This window comes from Mustelus asterias, chromosome 11 (assembly GCF_964213995.1).
Source record: "Mustelus asterias chromosome 11, sMusAst1.hap1.1, whole genome shotgun sequence".
Taxonomy (NCBI): domain Eukaryota; kingdom Metazoa; phylum Chordata; class Chondrichthyes; order Carcharhiniformes; family Triakidae; genus Mustelus; species Mustelus asterias.
Window position 1 is genome coordinate 47,077,102 of NC_135811.1, and position 16,550 is coordinate 47,093,651.

Consider the following 16,550-nt stretch of genomic DNA (forward strand, 5'->3'; position numbering starts at 1 on the left):
GCATTGGCCATGCTAAATTCTCCTTCAGTGTACCCGAACAGGCGCCGGAGTGTGGCGACAAGGGGATTTTCACAGTAACTTCATTGCAGTGTTAATGTAAGCCTATTTTTGACACTAATAAATACACTTCAAACTTTAACAATGAAGTACGTACCAGATTATATATTTTAAAAGCTAACGCCAGTTGGTTAGTTCTCTATTGCTTCCAGAAGAAACTAACTTTCTTTATCGTGCACCAAGCATCATGATACAAGGAACAGTGATCATTGAAATTCACTACCACAAAATATTTGAGGCCTAAACATTGCGTGAGTTCAATAAGGAGTTTGATATAGCTCTTGGGGCTAAAGCAATCAAGGAATATGGAGGAAAAGCAGGATCAAGCTACTGAACTTTATGATCAGCCATGATCATAATGAATGGCGGAGCAGGCTCGGAGGGCCAATTAGTCTACTCCCACTCCTATTTTCTATGTATAAGGTTTAGATTAGCTATGGAAAAGGACAAGGAGCGATTTAGAGCAAAAAATAATTATTTGGAGGAGGGCCAACTTGAGTGGGATGAGAACAGATCTGGTCCAGGTAAATTGGAATCAAAGATCGGCAAGCAGAACTGTAACAACACAATGGGTAGAACTTTACAGGCAGTGGGTTTGCAGGCAGTGGGGTCCTGTAAAATTCTCCAAGTGGCCTTCCCACCACGCTGTTGCCCAATACTGATATGTCCTCAGTTTTGTGAGGGGCTAGCGAGACCCGCATAATTAATTCAATCCTAGCTCTGGGAACTTAGAGTTGCTGATCATTCAGGTTGGCTAGCAGTTCTGAGAGACGGGATATATTCCTGAATGATGAGGAGGATGTCTTATCTCCAGCCACTAAAAAAACACACAATTCATTGAAGATAGCAGGGCAGTTTGAGGAAACAGTTAATAAGGCATACGAGATGCTGGATTTTACAAATAAATGCATAGAGTACAAAAGCAAGGGTGTTACAATGTACCTTTATATAAAATACTGGTTTGGCCTCAGCTGGAGCATTGTAATATGGACATCACACTCTAGGAAGGACGTGAAGGCTTCAGAAAGGGCAGATAAATATTTACAAGAATGGTTCCATGATGAGGGCCTTCAATTCCGTGCATAGATTGGAGAAGCTGGGATCATTATCCTCAGAGAAAAGAGGGTTAAGATTCTAAATTTTAACAAAAACAAACAGTAAAACTGGGAAATGAGAAGACTGGCCTTGTATACCTTAGAAAAATAGAAAATAGGAGCAGGAATAGGACAATTAGCCCCTCGAGCCTGCTTCGCCATTCGATATGATCAGGGCTGGTCCTTTCTCTCAATGCCATACTCCTGCACTCTCCACATACGTTACAATGGACACCAGTGAAAACTGAGCAATAGGAGTACTTGTCCAAACTGCTTTTTTCCCCTATTGTGGGATGACTTCAGACTCAGTTTAAAGTCATGAGCGGTTTAGACAGAGTAGAGAGAGAGAGAAACTTTGGAAGGGCTGAGAAGCTGAAGGCACTGCTACAAAATGAATGGCAGAAGAACCAATAGCTACGTGAAGAAAAATGTTTTGATGCGATGAGTGGTGAGCATCTAGAATTCAGTGCCTGAGAGTGATGTGGAAGCAGATTCAATCATGGCAGTGATCCGCATCTGGAACCACCGCAATTTCTTCATAAAGACAACTCTTTCATCCCAGAAATTAGTCCAGTGAACCTGGGGCGATGCAGTCAGACAATGCTTTGCACTGCTGCCTCACAGCACCAGGAACCTGGGTTCGATTCCTGCCTTGGGTGGCTGTCTGTTTGGAGTTTGCATGTTCTCCTTGTGCCTGCATGGGTTTCCTCCAACAGTCCAATAATGTGCAAGTTAGGCAGATTGGCCATGCTAAATTGCCCCTTAGTGACTAAAGAAATATAGGTTAGGTGAATTAGCCATGGTAAATGTATGGGGATACGGGGATGGAGGGGAGGGCCTGGGTGGGATGCTCTTTCGGAGAGTCGGTACAGACTTGATGGGCTGAATGGCCAAGTTCTGCACTGTAGGGATTCCATGGTTCTCTGAATTGCTTCTAAAGTGATTATTTTTTGAAATAAGAAGGGCAAGCCTCCGGCACTACAGATGTGGTCTCAACAGGGCCCTATGCAGCTGTAGTAAAACTTCCCTACTTGTATATTCCATTCTTCTTGCAATAAACACCAACATTGCATTTGTCTTCCGAATCACTTGTTGCCCTTGCATACTAACTTTATGTGATTCACGTAACAGGACACCAGATCCCTCTGTAGCACCAAGTTTTGCAATCCTTCTCCATTTAAATAGTATACTGCTTTTCTATTCCTTCTACCTGAACAAGTTCACATTTATCCACGTTATGCTCCATTTGCCAAATTTTTGCCCATTAATTTAACCTGTCTGTATCCCTTCACTGACGTTCTGCTTCCTCTCATTTGTCACGTTCTCTAAACCCCTCAGCTTACCGACCCAGCATCTAAAGCCCTCCGCAGCAAAGAATTCCACAGATTCACTGCCCTCTGAGGGAAGAAATTCCCTTACTCTGAGGTTATACCCTCTTGGCCTAGATTCTCCCACAAGGGGAAACAACCTCTCAGCATTTACCCTGTCAGGCCCCCTACTATCAATACTGCCAACAATCAAAAAGCTGGAAATACTCAGCAGGTGAGGCAGCATATCCATGGTTAGAGAAACAGAGTTGATCTAAAATTGTTGAATCAATGTTGAGTCCAGATAGTTATAAAGTGCCCAGGTGAAAGATGAGGTGCTGATCCTTGGGCTTGCATTCATTGGATCTGAGATCAAGGACAGAAAGGTCACAACCGGAGCAAAATGTTATCTACAAACTTGGCTATGTGGTTTTCTATTCCATTATCTAAGCTGTTAATAAATATGTTAACTACTTCAGTCTCCAACACAGATCATTGCAGGACACCACTAGTTATATCTTACCGATTACAGTAACTTCCCATTATCCTCACTGTCTGTCTCCTCCCAGTCAACCAATTTTAACCAGGTCAATAATTTGCTTTCAATTCCATTGAATTTAAAACATAGCTAACAGTCTGTTGTGTGGGACTTTATTAAATGCACTAAGATTTAATAAAGTCCCACACAAGAATCATAGGGTGGATTTGGGGACAGACGGATGGAGAATCCAGCTTGACCTGAAAAATTGGAAACCCGTCGGCGTAAAGAGTTTGAAATTCTTCCAATGGTGGGTGAATGGTGAATCAGTTCTCTCGCTGCCTGGTGGTGTGAACGCCATTTGCATTCATTCACATCTCATGAATGGTCATTTAAGAAGCTGTTTGTCGAAATCTCACGAGGCCTTTCAATCTCGCGTCACACCAGTGGAAAATCATGTCGACCTCAAACTCATCTGATAAAGAGTGACATGCATGAGGCAAACCTCAGTTCACTCAAGACTTTGAGATTAATCCAACATAGATAGCACACGTGCCACAGCACTGCGCTGCTTCTGTTGTACTGAAAACCCTCCAGCTCCATTCTGAGCTGACCTTGATGGATGGCACTGTGCTGTAGAACACATGGATCCTCCACTCCAACAGACTAAAATTCGACCAGGATGTGAAATGAGGGGAGAGGAGGCTGATGAAGGCGGGGGGGGGGGGGGGGGGGGGTGCTGTGCAAGGATTGGGAGGGAAGGGCAATGTGGCAGGATGATAGCAGAGGTGCAAGGAGGTGGATGATGAACAATGGAAGGCAGAGGGAAGACCTAGGGGCCCCGACAAAACTGCATAAAATGTTCACAAACAATGGGGTCAAAGGGAGACCGCATTGTTTACTGGAAGGGGATGGACGCAGACTCTAGATGGGAAGGTAGAGGTCCACGTGGATCTTGGGCATCTCGCAGATGATCAGCTCAGGGACAGGGTGAGAATGTTCACCACAACAATGACTGGATCCAGAATGGCTGCTGGGATGTTTGCTGGGGGATAAGGACTATCCACTTGCACAGTGGCGGATGAACTGTAGTGCATCACCCTCAGACTCAGCCTGAGGAGAGTTACAATGCTGCTCACAGCTCCACACACTCCCTCGTAGAGCAAACCACAGGAGAGATTCTTTCGATGTCAAGCTCTCAACCTGATCAAGGAACCTGACAACAGGAAGGGGAGGCCCACTGAGAGTCACCCCAGCCCTTGGCACTAACAACTCCATTCCCCCACCACCCCATGATCCGCTACCACTAATCTGTGCCTGGATACTGGGCCTCTGGTGGGTGTATTTCAGGCAACTGCCACCACCACCCGAGTGGCGCTGTCGAGCAACATTTCCACTCCTGGCAACCTTCCCAGGGAAAGGCCACAGCTGCTCAGTTAAGTGTCTGATTGGCACTTATTCACTTCCCAAAAATAGCCTCTCACAGACTCTGCAGCCATTGGGCAAGACTTCTGCTGCCTCTATTAAATATCACCCATAGAAATCTACAGTACAGAAGGAAGCAATTTGGCCAGTTGTGTCCACACTGGCTGACAAGTAGCTATCCATCCTAATCTGACCTTCCAGCTCTTGGTCCCCAGCCTTAGAGGAAGTCTACATGAATAACATCTATGGGACATTTCAATCTCCATTCCTTCAGTCACCACTTCAAAAAACTCAATCAAGTTCATCAGGCTTGAACTAAATTTATAAATCCATAATGCCTGTCCCTGAATAGCTGAACATTTTCAAGGTATTCAATCATTCCAGCCTTAAATACAGACTCTCCTATAATTTCCTGAAAACCAGTTGGCAATTCTCTGGTTTTCCTCTCTCACCTTTCCGAGATTGCGGAATGATATGTGTATTTTCTATTAAAGAAATGATTCTCAAGTCAAGTGCCTTTATTTTCTTCAGTACTTGGAGAAGTGATGGCCTAGTGACATTAATGCTAGACTATTGATCCAGAAACTCAGCTAATGTTCTGGGGACCCGGGTTCGAATCCCGCCATGGCAGATGGTGGAATTTGAATTCAATAAAACATATTAATACCGACTGCACTCTAGGTAAGCAATTGAACTTTAAGAACAATTGCCAAGTTTGCTCAACAGTAGTATTTCTTGATTTTTTTTCCCATCAAAGATGAATTTATTGCAATGTGACTGCAGTCATCTTATCCTCATAATTTGGACTTTTGATTGACGCATTGTGCTTTCATCAATCAGGACATTGAGTATAGAAGTTGGGAAGTTATGTTGTAGTTGTACAGGATGTTGGTGAGGCCGCACCTGGAGTATTGTGTTCAGTTTTGGTTGCCTTGCTTTGGAAAGATGTTATTAAACTGGAGAGTGCAGAAGAGATTTACAAAGATGTTGCCAGGACTCAAGGGACTGAGTTATAGGGAGAGATTGGACAGGCTAGGACTCTTTTCTTTGGAGCATAGGAGACTGAGGGGTGATCCTGTAGCGGTGTATAAGATCATGAGGCATGGATAGGGTGAATGCGCTCAGTCTTTTTCCCAGGGTTGGGGAATTGAGAACAAGAGGGCATAGGTTTAAGTTAAGAGGGGAAAGAATTAATGGGAACCTGAGGAGCAACTTATTCACACACAGGGTGGTACGTGTGTGGAATGAGCTGCCGGAGGAAGTGGTTGAGGCAGGGACATTGACAACATTTAAAAGGCATTGGGACAGATGCATGGATAGGCAAGTTTTAAAGGGATATGGGCCAAATGCAGGCAAATGGGGTTAGCAAAGATGGACCTTTTGGTTGGCATAGACCAGTTTGGGCCGAAGGGCCTGTCTCCATGCTGTAGATTCTATGATTCTATCTCTGGAATTAAAAATCTACTGACGACCATGAAACCATTGTCGATTGTCAGAAAAACCCATCTGGTTCACTAATGTCCTTTAGAGAAGGAAATTTGCTGTCCTTACCTGGTCTGGCCTACATGTGACTCCAAAGCCACAGCAATGTGGTTGACTCTCAATTGCCCTTGAACAAGGCAACTAGGGATGGGCAATAAATGCTGGCCAGCCAGCGACGCCCATGCCCCATGATTGAATAAAAGTACTTGATACTAACTTACTTTAATTTTGGTGAGCCCCTGCCCCTAATACAATATTAGTTTCCTTGAGATGTTTGGCATGCTGACCTTTTCCTCTACTGCAAATAATAATTCAAAGTAAATTATTTAACATGTCGTCCACTTCCTTTAGTTGACTATGGCCTCACTAGCAGTTCCTGAGGGGCCCACAGTGCTCCCGACCAATCTCTTTTCACTAGCATAATGGTACAAGATGTTTGTGTTGTCTTTTGATATCTCTTGCAAGTTTCTTCTCATGTTCCCTTTTCATAGGCTCATACTTTCTGTTTTGTCACCTTTTTGCGGTTGTCATTTGTTTCCATTTTCCAGAATCTGCGCTATTTTTCTTACCTCTTTAGTACCTCATAAGTCATCCATGGCTGTTTATTTTAGCAAGTAGAGCTCTTGCTCCTTAGGGATGTTTTGTCTCACCTTAAATTCTTTTTGAACACTCTACATTGACCTTTTGTCTTTCTGCCGGTTAGCAGGTTTGCCGAGTTTGCTGTGGCTCATCCCATTGACAGAATCTTATCTAAGTCTAAAATCCTCAGGCGGGATTTGCTGGCCTTTCCTGTCGGTGGGATCTTCCAGTCCAGTTGAGGTCAACCCCCCCCCACTGCATGTTCCCCAGTGGTGGGACTGGCGAGCCATGCAAATTGCCATTGACTTCAGCAACACTGGAAGATCCATCCAGCAGCCAATGGCGAGCTGCCTCCATGTCGGGAAAACCTGCCATGGGGAGCTGGAAAATTCCAGCTCTGGTATCTATTTCTCCCTTTCAAACACTGAACATGGTCATATTATGATGGCCATCATACGAACGTTCACACATTGTCTGTTAACTAAATCTGATTCATTAACTATTACTAAATATAAAGTGGTATATTCCTTTGCTGGTTATCGGACATAGCATTGCTGAAATACTCAACACACTGCAGCAATTGATTACCTTTCTGATATGTGCTAGTCTTTTTATCCTAATTTAAATAATAGCTAGTCACCCATTAAACCCACTGCATGACTATTTAATCTCAACATTTTATACATAGAATCATAGAATCCTACAGTGCAGAAGGAGGCCATTCAGCCCATCGAGTCTGCACCAACTACAATCCACTCAGGCCCTATTCCTGTAACCCTGCACTTGTACACATGCGCAATGGTGCCTCTACAGCTCAGCAGCCGGCTTCCTGGCATGAATAGGTGCCGCCCACCCCCCTTGCTGGCAAGAATCTCACTTTGCCTCATTTTTTTCTTTAAGTTCCATACAATTGCGTTTGTGAGCTCACCCAAAAATGGGCATGACTTTCTCCCGTTTTCACACTCGATCGACAATTAGAATTTTTTTGGTGAGTGATAGGTTACCCCCAGTGATAGGTTCTCTCCCAGATTTGCTGCTGATTGGTTCACTAGTGATTTTATCAACAGCAAATGACCTGTGTTGAACAAGCCTGCTTCAGAGGACACAAGTAACGTCTCAGAGAAAGCTGCAAATCAGCAAATGGAAGGAAAGGAGGAACTCAAGAAATTTACAATCATCAAGGAATGGGTACTGAGCAAATTGTAGGAGTTGTGGGCTGACAAGTCCCCGGGTCTGATGGACTTCATCCTAGGGTCTTAAAAGAAGTGGCTCATGCGATAGTTGCTGCATTGGTTTTTAGTTTTTCAAAATTCCCTAGATTTTGGGAAGGTTCCATTAGATTAGAAAATAGCAAATGCAATTCCTTTATTCAAAAAGGGCAGGAGACAGGAAGCAGGGAACTACAGGTCGCTTAATTTAACATCTGTCATAGGGAAAATGTTAGTAGCTATTATTAAAGATGTTGTAGCTGGGCATTTAGAAAAAAATCAATGCAATCAGGCAGAGTCACCGGGGTTTTGTAGAAACAAAATCATGTTTAACTGATTATTGAGTGACATGTCAGTGCAGCACTGAGGGACGCTGCACAAGTGAAGGCAATGGACCTGATTTTATCATTTTACGTGCCGAATCTGGGCGTAATGCAGATCCGACTTAGAAATCTGCTTTCAGGAGCCCCCATACGCACCCAGCCATCTCCAGTCCCATTTGTGCTGTGGGCGGGGCTTAGCGCGGCTGAAACGATCAGAACTCTGAACTGCGCATGCGCAATTTGAAAAAAATTTGAAAAAGCGCGGCCATGTCAGATCACACCTGGACCGCAGAAAGCAGAGAAAACGGCCCGGGAGCGACAAGCGGGAGCGATGGTGCACACACACATCACTGTCCCCCTTATCTACCCCCCCCGCCACTACCCACACACATCACTGTCCCCCTTATCTACCCCCCCCACACACATCACTGTCCCCCTTATCTACCCCCCCGCCACTACCCACACACATCACTGTCCCCCTTATCTACCCTCCCCCCCCCACCCACACACATCACTGTCCCCCTTATCTACCCCCCCGCCACTACCCACACACATCACTGTCCCCCTTATCTACCCTCCCCCCCCGTACCCACACACATCACTGTCCCCCTTATCTACCCCCCCGCCACTACCCACACACATCACTGTCCCCCTTATCTACCCCCCCCGCCACTACCCACACACATCACTGTCCCCCTTATCTACCCCCCCGCCACTACCCACACACATCACTGTCCCCCTTATCTACCCCCCCGCCACTACCCACACACATCACTGTCCCCCTTATCTACCCCCCCGCCACTACCCACACACATCACTGTCCCCCTTATCCACCCCCCACTACACACACACATCACTGTCCCCCTTATCCACCCTCCCCCCCACTACCCACACACATCACTGTCCCCCTTATCTACCCCCCCACTACCCACACACATCACTGTCCCCCTTATCCACCCTCCCCCCCACTACCCACACACATTACTGTCCCCCTTATCTACCCCCCCACTACCCACACACATCACTGTCCCCCTTATCCACCCTCCCCCCCACTACCCACACACATCACTGTCCCCCTTATCCACCCTCCCCCCACTACCCACACACATCACTGTCCCCCTTATCCTCCCCCCCGCCACTACCCACACACATCACTGTCCCCCTTATCCACCCCCCCGCCACTACCCACACACATCACTGTCCCCCTTATCCACCCTCCCCCCCCTACCCACACACATCACTGTCCCCCTTATCTACCCCCCCACTACCCACACACATCACTGTCCCCCTTATCCACCCTCCCCCCCCCTACCCACACACATCACTGTCCCCCTTATCCACCCTCCCCCCCTACCCACACACATCACTGTCCCCCTTATCTACCCCCCCACTACCCACACACATCACTGTCCCCCTTATCCACCCTCCCCCCCCTACCCACACACATCACTGTCCCCCTTATCCACCCTCCCCCCCCTACCCACACACATCACTGTCCCCCTTATCCACCCTCCCCCCCCCTACCCACACACATCACTGTCCCCCTTATCCACCCTCCCCCCCTACCCACACACATCACTGTCCCCCTTATCCACCCTCCCCCCCCTACCCACACACATCACTGTCCCCCTTATCCACCCTCCCCCCCCTACCCACACACATCACTGTCCCCCTTATCCACCCTCCCCCCCCCTACCCACACACATCACTGTCCCCCTTATCCACCCTCCCCCCCCTACCCACACACATCACTGTCCCCCTTATCCACCCTCCCCCCCTACCCACACACATCACTGTCCCCCTTATCCACCCCCCACTACCCACATATATCATTGTCCCCCTTATCTACCCCCCCCACTATCCACACACATCACTGTCCCCCTTATCTACCCCCCCACATCACTGTCCCCCTTATCTACCCCCCCACTACCCACACACATCACTGTCCCCCTTATCCACCCCCCACTACCCACACACATCACTGTCCCCCTTATCCACCCCCCCACTACCCAGACCGATCGCCATCCCTGCCCCCCTCCCCTCCCCACCGTTCGCCCGCAGAGTGGCAGTGGACCCCCTGCCCGCCCACCAGAGATCCATCTGCCCCCCCCCCCCACCGGAGATCCATCTGCCCCCCCCCCCACCGGATTCCCATCTGCCCCCCCCCACCAGAGATCTAGCTGCCCCCCCCACCAGAGATCCATCTGCCCCCCCCCCCACCAGAGATCCATCTGCCCCCCCCTCCAGAGATCCATCTGCCCCCCCACCAGGGATCCATCTGCCCCCCCCCCACCAGAGATCCATCTGCCCCCCCCCCCCACCAGAGATCCATCTGACCCCCCCACCAGTGAGCGATCGGGCCTCCCCCCCCCCCCCCCCCGAGATAAATTTTACCCGCACCCCTTCTTCCGTACCCCCCCAGACAACGATCTGGCCTCACTTCCCCCCCCCCCCCCCAGAGAATGGTCTGGTCTCTCCCACCCGCCCCCCCCCCTCTCCCCCATACAATAATCTGGCCTCACTCTCCCCCCCCGCCCCGACAACGAACTGGCTTCACTCCCCCCCCCCCCCCAGAGAATGGTCTGGCCTCACACCCCTCCCCTCCAGAGGAACATCTGACCCGCCTTCTCCTCCCCCCACCACCAGACAATGATCAGCCCTCCCCCCCCCACCACCAGACAACAGTCGGCCTTCTCGTCCCCCCCCCCCCCTGCCGAGATACATCTGACCCGCCTCCTCCTCCTCCCCCCCCCCCCTCCCAACCAGACAACGATCTGGCCGCACTCCCCTCCTCCCCTCCCAACCAGAGAATGATCTGACCCGCCTCCCTCCTCCCCCCCACCACTGAGCTGAGTCAGGGAGCCGTTGGAAGCTCTGAACGCGCTCTTCAAAAGCTGGAGCGTCCATTTCAGACTTTTATTTAGCAGGTCCATTATGGCGCGGTTCCGGATTGGCAAACGCGGTGGTAAAGGGGGAAATGCTGATAAAGTTGGGCGGGCAGTTCATTAATTCAATTTAAATGCACGCAAATACATTTAGATCGTCGTTGCGCCCATTTTGGGCGCGAATCGAATTGCCGCCATTCCCGGGTTTCGGTAAAGTGGCCATCTGCGCGGACCGCGATAATGGCCTCACACCCGACTTTACCACGTTTTCGCGCCCAGGAGGCAATGGTAAAATAGGGCCCAATGTTTCTTGGATAAGTAGTTAGATCCAAACCCTTTCAGGTTGTGTAAGACAACCCATGACTCTAAATGAAGTAGAACTTCCTGGCCAACATTAATCCTACAACACCACCAAAGATTTTCTGGTCAGTTATCTCTGCTGTATGTGGGAGCATGCTGTGTGGAAAGAAACTATCATGCTTGCCACACTACAAATGATTACACTTCAAATGTACTGACTTAACTGTGAAACACAGGACGCCCTGTGAACATGAGAATTGTGTTACAGGCGTCCTTTCTTTGAAGCATGCAGTTACATTCCTGTCTGATCTTTTTGGTATCTGAAGACTCGTGTTTTATCAAGTTTGTACCAGCAGATGTCAGTATTATGCTTTGCTGAAAGTATAGGAAGCTAATTTTGGTTTTCAGTATGAATCAATTAAAATTAAATGTATCGGATAAATGAAATAAACAGCCTGAGGCCTTTCAATATTGGTTTGTAGGATTTATGCCCCAAATAGACGTCTCATAATAGACTTACTTGCATTTTGTTGCGAGTATATCTCTAACCTGATCAGGAGGAATACTTCTTTCTAAACTGCATCAATAACCATTACTAAAACCCATGAGGATATTAATCACATTCAATGGATCATTTTGCATTACCCTGCATGTAATTTATATCCCATGGCCATAAATCATTTCACACAGCTCTTTTCTCATCACCACACTTGTAAATTATACCCCAAGGACCATTGTTAATCGCTGTAAATATAAATCATAACCTATAAAATTGCTCCAATCTTCATAAGCTGCCCTGTTCTGGTAAATGGTTGGGATGGGGTTGTAGTAATCCAGATACCGCTACCTTGATCCTGCTCCCAAATCGTAGAAAACCTACAGTGCAGAAGGAGGCCATTCAGCCCATCGAGTCTGCTTCCTAATCCTCTAAACTTCTCTTGGAGGACTCCAGGCTTCTTGGTTTCTATATCGTCAGCTCCCCTATCAACCACAATGATTGCCTGCTCTCCCGCCTCTTTCATTCATTACCTTGTCTAGTTTTTATACAACATCCTCCCCCCTTCCCTCCGAACTGCAAAATTGGATCAATCATGTTTCCTGGAATTACTACTCTTCTGACTAAGTTGATACTCCCCTGGCCACCTCTCATCTTCTGACAAGTTCGGGGCCACTGTATTCCATTTGAAAGTCTTGACAAGAATACTCACTCTCCCCATATATATTAAAAAAACAGTGCCTCAAATTTATTACAAACAATAACAACTGATGAGCAAGTAATGACCAACAGGTAACCAGGTCATCATGGATAAACTCTTCTTCCTACACTGGGAGGTACACAATTGGCAATCTACAACGCCAGCACAAGTGATAAAGTAATTACAATGTGACAAGTTTAGACAGTGCTTATTATAAAAAATATGAAAGCAGAAATTTATAATGGGAAAAAAGGACTAGTTATGCAGAGACATCAGAATTGAATGTGTTGCGAAGCAATCTCCAGTGCGAAGGCAGGTGGTAGCCTGGCCAAAGGGATCATACAGCTGTTGTAAAAACCTGCCTGATTTTTAGCCCATTGAAAATAGGTGAGTAATCTGCTCTGTCACACAGCAAACAGAATTGAAAGTTACTCCAGGTAAGCAGGAGAATGGGTTGGACTTTGGTCTGAAAATCATAGTGTGACTAACAGTGCTCACCAGTATTATGAGCCAAACAGACAGCAACCTCCAGTGAGCGCACCTGTGCAATTAAATACAAAAATCCAGATGTTGTTACACGACAGATACTGCAGCACAGAAAAGACACATCAACATCTGGCTCCCCAAAGTCAAGCTCCTGCAGTGACATGTTAGATATAAAATAAATTCAAAAGGTTCATGCTTGTTTGGATTGATAGGAGGAAGCTGCCTTGCACTTAACGTTTGTGCATATTTAATTAAGCCTGGATTCAGCAGGGATTGTTCTATTTTAAGCTGTCAGAGACTGCAAGAACCAGGTGTCAGATTTTCACGTTCATTAGATATCAGGAGCCCCGGACCTACTTAAAAAGGAGGAAATAATTCCACTGTTTCTGCACGTACTGTACAGAATGCAATGTCAACGCAGGGAATAACAACAAGTCAAGCTGCTCATGCCCATAGACTCATCTTACCCAGCCCTGAGAAAGGCTAGAGGCTCCTGTACTTGGACAGTTATTGTAGAGGCTGAACATCGGAAACATGCATGATGCTGATGTAAGAATAATGTCAGATCACGTGACTGAGAAGAGCGATCCGGAATGAGGAGAACTTTCAACCTTGTGTGGAGGTTCAAATGTGTAAATACTTGCCGTAAATGTACAATTATGGTTAAAGAGAGTACAGACTTGAGCAGCACACCTTTGGGAAACTAGACAATCCCCCAAATCCTTTCTAAACCCTTACCACACAACAAAATAATTGTGAAGTCAAAATGTCTCCTCTCTCTCTGCTTCCCAGGAATATACTCAGAAGCAAACAAGAGATTGAATAGGTTGGGACTTTATTCCCTGGAGCGTAGAAGATTGAGGGGAGATTTGATAGAGGTGTATAAGATTTTGATGGGTATAGATAGAGTGAATGCAAGCAGGCTTTTTCCGCTGAGGCTAGGGGAGAAAAAACCAGAGGGCATGGGTTAAGGGTGAAAGGAGAAAAGTTTAAAGGGAATATTAGGGGGGGGCTTCTTCACGCAGAGAGTGGTGGGAGTGTGGAATGAGCTGCCGGATAAAGTGGTAAATGTCGGGTCACTTTTAACATTTAAGAAAAACTTGGACGGGTTCATGAATGAGAGGGGTGTGGAGGGATATGGTCCAAGTGCAGGTCAGTGGGACTAGGCATAAAATGGTTCGGCACAGACAAGAAGGGCCAAAAGGCCTGTTTCTGAGCTGTAATTTTCTATGGTTCTAAGATTGAACAGGACATGGACAGTGAAACACCCACCATCACCCAGAGCACGACATGGACAGTGACACACCAGCATCACCCAGAGCAGGACAAAGACAGTGAAACACCCACCATCACCCAGAGCAGGACAATGGACAGTGAAACACCCACCATCACCCAGAGCAGGACAATGGACAGTGAAACACCCACCATCACCCAGAGCAAGACATTGGACAGTGAAACACCCACCATCACCCAGAACAGGACATGGACAGTGAAACACCCACCATCACCCAGAGCAGGACATTGGACAGTGAAACACCCACCATCACCCAGAGCAAGACATTGGACAGTGAAACACCCACCATCACCCAGAACAGGACATTGGACAGTGAAACACCCACCATCACCCAGAACAGGACATGGACAGTGAAACACCCACCATCACCCAGAACAGGACAATGGACAGTGAAACACCCACCATCACCCAGAACAGGACATTGGACAGTGAAACACCTACCATCACCCAGAACAGGACATTGGACAGTGAAACACCTACCATCACCCAGAGCAAGACATTGGACAGTGAAACACCCACCATCACCCAGAGCAGGACAAGGACAGTGACACACCAGCATCACATTTTTTTGTTGGATTCTGCAGCTTTCTTGACACACACCCAGACAAGCTTGAAATCAGAACAACTTCCCAAAACACCAGGGAGAGAGAGCACTGCATCCAGCCTGAAGTCCAAACACCTTCTAACGCGTCAGCAGCCAAAACTGAAAGTGAAAGAACTCTTGGCAGATGAAAAAACACTGTTCCACCTGACCTGTCAATTATTCTTCCCACAACAATTCAAAAGGTCATAAACTCCCAGAAAGTGCATTAGGCCCAAAAATAAGCAAAACCCCATTTAAACGGCAATAAAAGGACATCTAATCAGGCAGCTTGGTGCCCACTTATAACTGCTGAGAACATTTCTTAAAGGCACAGTAGCGTCACAACCACTGCCTCATTGAAGGCATTGTTCAGAGATTTTCATCATCAAAGCTGTGATACATCTTTATCCCATACATTTTTGCTCTGCCAACTATTTTTTCTGTTTGTAAGTGTAAGCTGTATTAATTTTCATTTTTTTAAAATAAGTTTACATTTTAACATTCTTTACAATTCTTTTTATATTGAAGAAGCCAGTTAAAGACTACTCACCTCTAACACTCCTGACTGAACTGCGTCCTCGCTATTTATTATCCCACATGTAAAGATCTTTAGATGTAAAGATCCTGGATGATCCCAAACACCACTCCGATGCCCTGTAGAAGGCACTCCCATTGAGGGCAGCACGGTGGCACAGTGGTTAGCATTGCTGTCTCACAGTACCAGGGACCTTGGGTTCAAGACCCAGCTTGGCTCACCATCCATGCAGAGTCTGCACGTTCTCCCCGTGCCTGTATGGGTTTTGTCCCATAGTCCAAAAGACGTGCTGGTTAGGTGCATTGGCTATGCGAAATTCTCCCTCAGTGTAACCGAACAGGCTCCGGAGTGTGGCGACTAGGGGATTTTCACAGTAACTTCATTGCGTGTTAATGTAAGCCGAATAGTGACACTAATAAATATACTTTAAACCCCACTGGGAGTGCTCTCTCATCCCCGCTTTAACCTCATCTGCTTCTCTTTCTCCTCAACTATAGTTTTCCCTTTCTCTCTCTTCCCTGATTCTCATTCTGTCTTTTCTTTTGTGCTGTTCCTTTTGCTTCAGAGATGAGTGGGTGATAAGGCAAGATCACAGCCACAAGAAGTTGCATTTGGAGAACAGGATCTTCAGAAGATTCTATCCCTAGTTATGTGCGTCTCCGACACCCTAATTTCCACCAGCTTTCATTGTTCCACGACCCATTAACGTTCCACACACCCAAACCAATTAGATCAACATGGGGGGGGGGCCTACTCCTACTTCATAACTCCCCTTTGAACTACTTCCTCAACCCTTGTAGCCTCCTTGGCTGTTATTTGATTTGATTTGATTTGTTATTGTCACATGTATTTAGTTATAATTACTCCAGGAGTCGACTGTAAAGGAACAGTGCTTCATTGCACAAAATAAAATAAAATAAAGCAAAACCACAAGCCTGCTGTGAACACAGTTGGGACTAACGGAATAATGGAACCCATCAAGGGGCCTGCTTTATACAGCTCGGTATACGAGTTCCACCTGTAAGATAATTACCAATCCCCAGAGATCAGTGATTTCCCCATGTGAGTCCCGGGGTTTATCATAGTGATCATAGCCCAGAGACACCCTCACCTGAAGCCAGTTCCCCATCTAACCCACCTTCCTATCCATTTCCTTCAGAGATTGTCTTTGATCTCCAAAAAACAAATTCGAATGAATAAATACCTCTCCTTTCCCTCTCTCTCTCTTTGTCACACGGCTGATAGAAATTAGAGAAGTGTAAACATGCACTACCGGCTGTCCTCGGATCTAAGACACAATTGGTTCCTATAAACATTG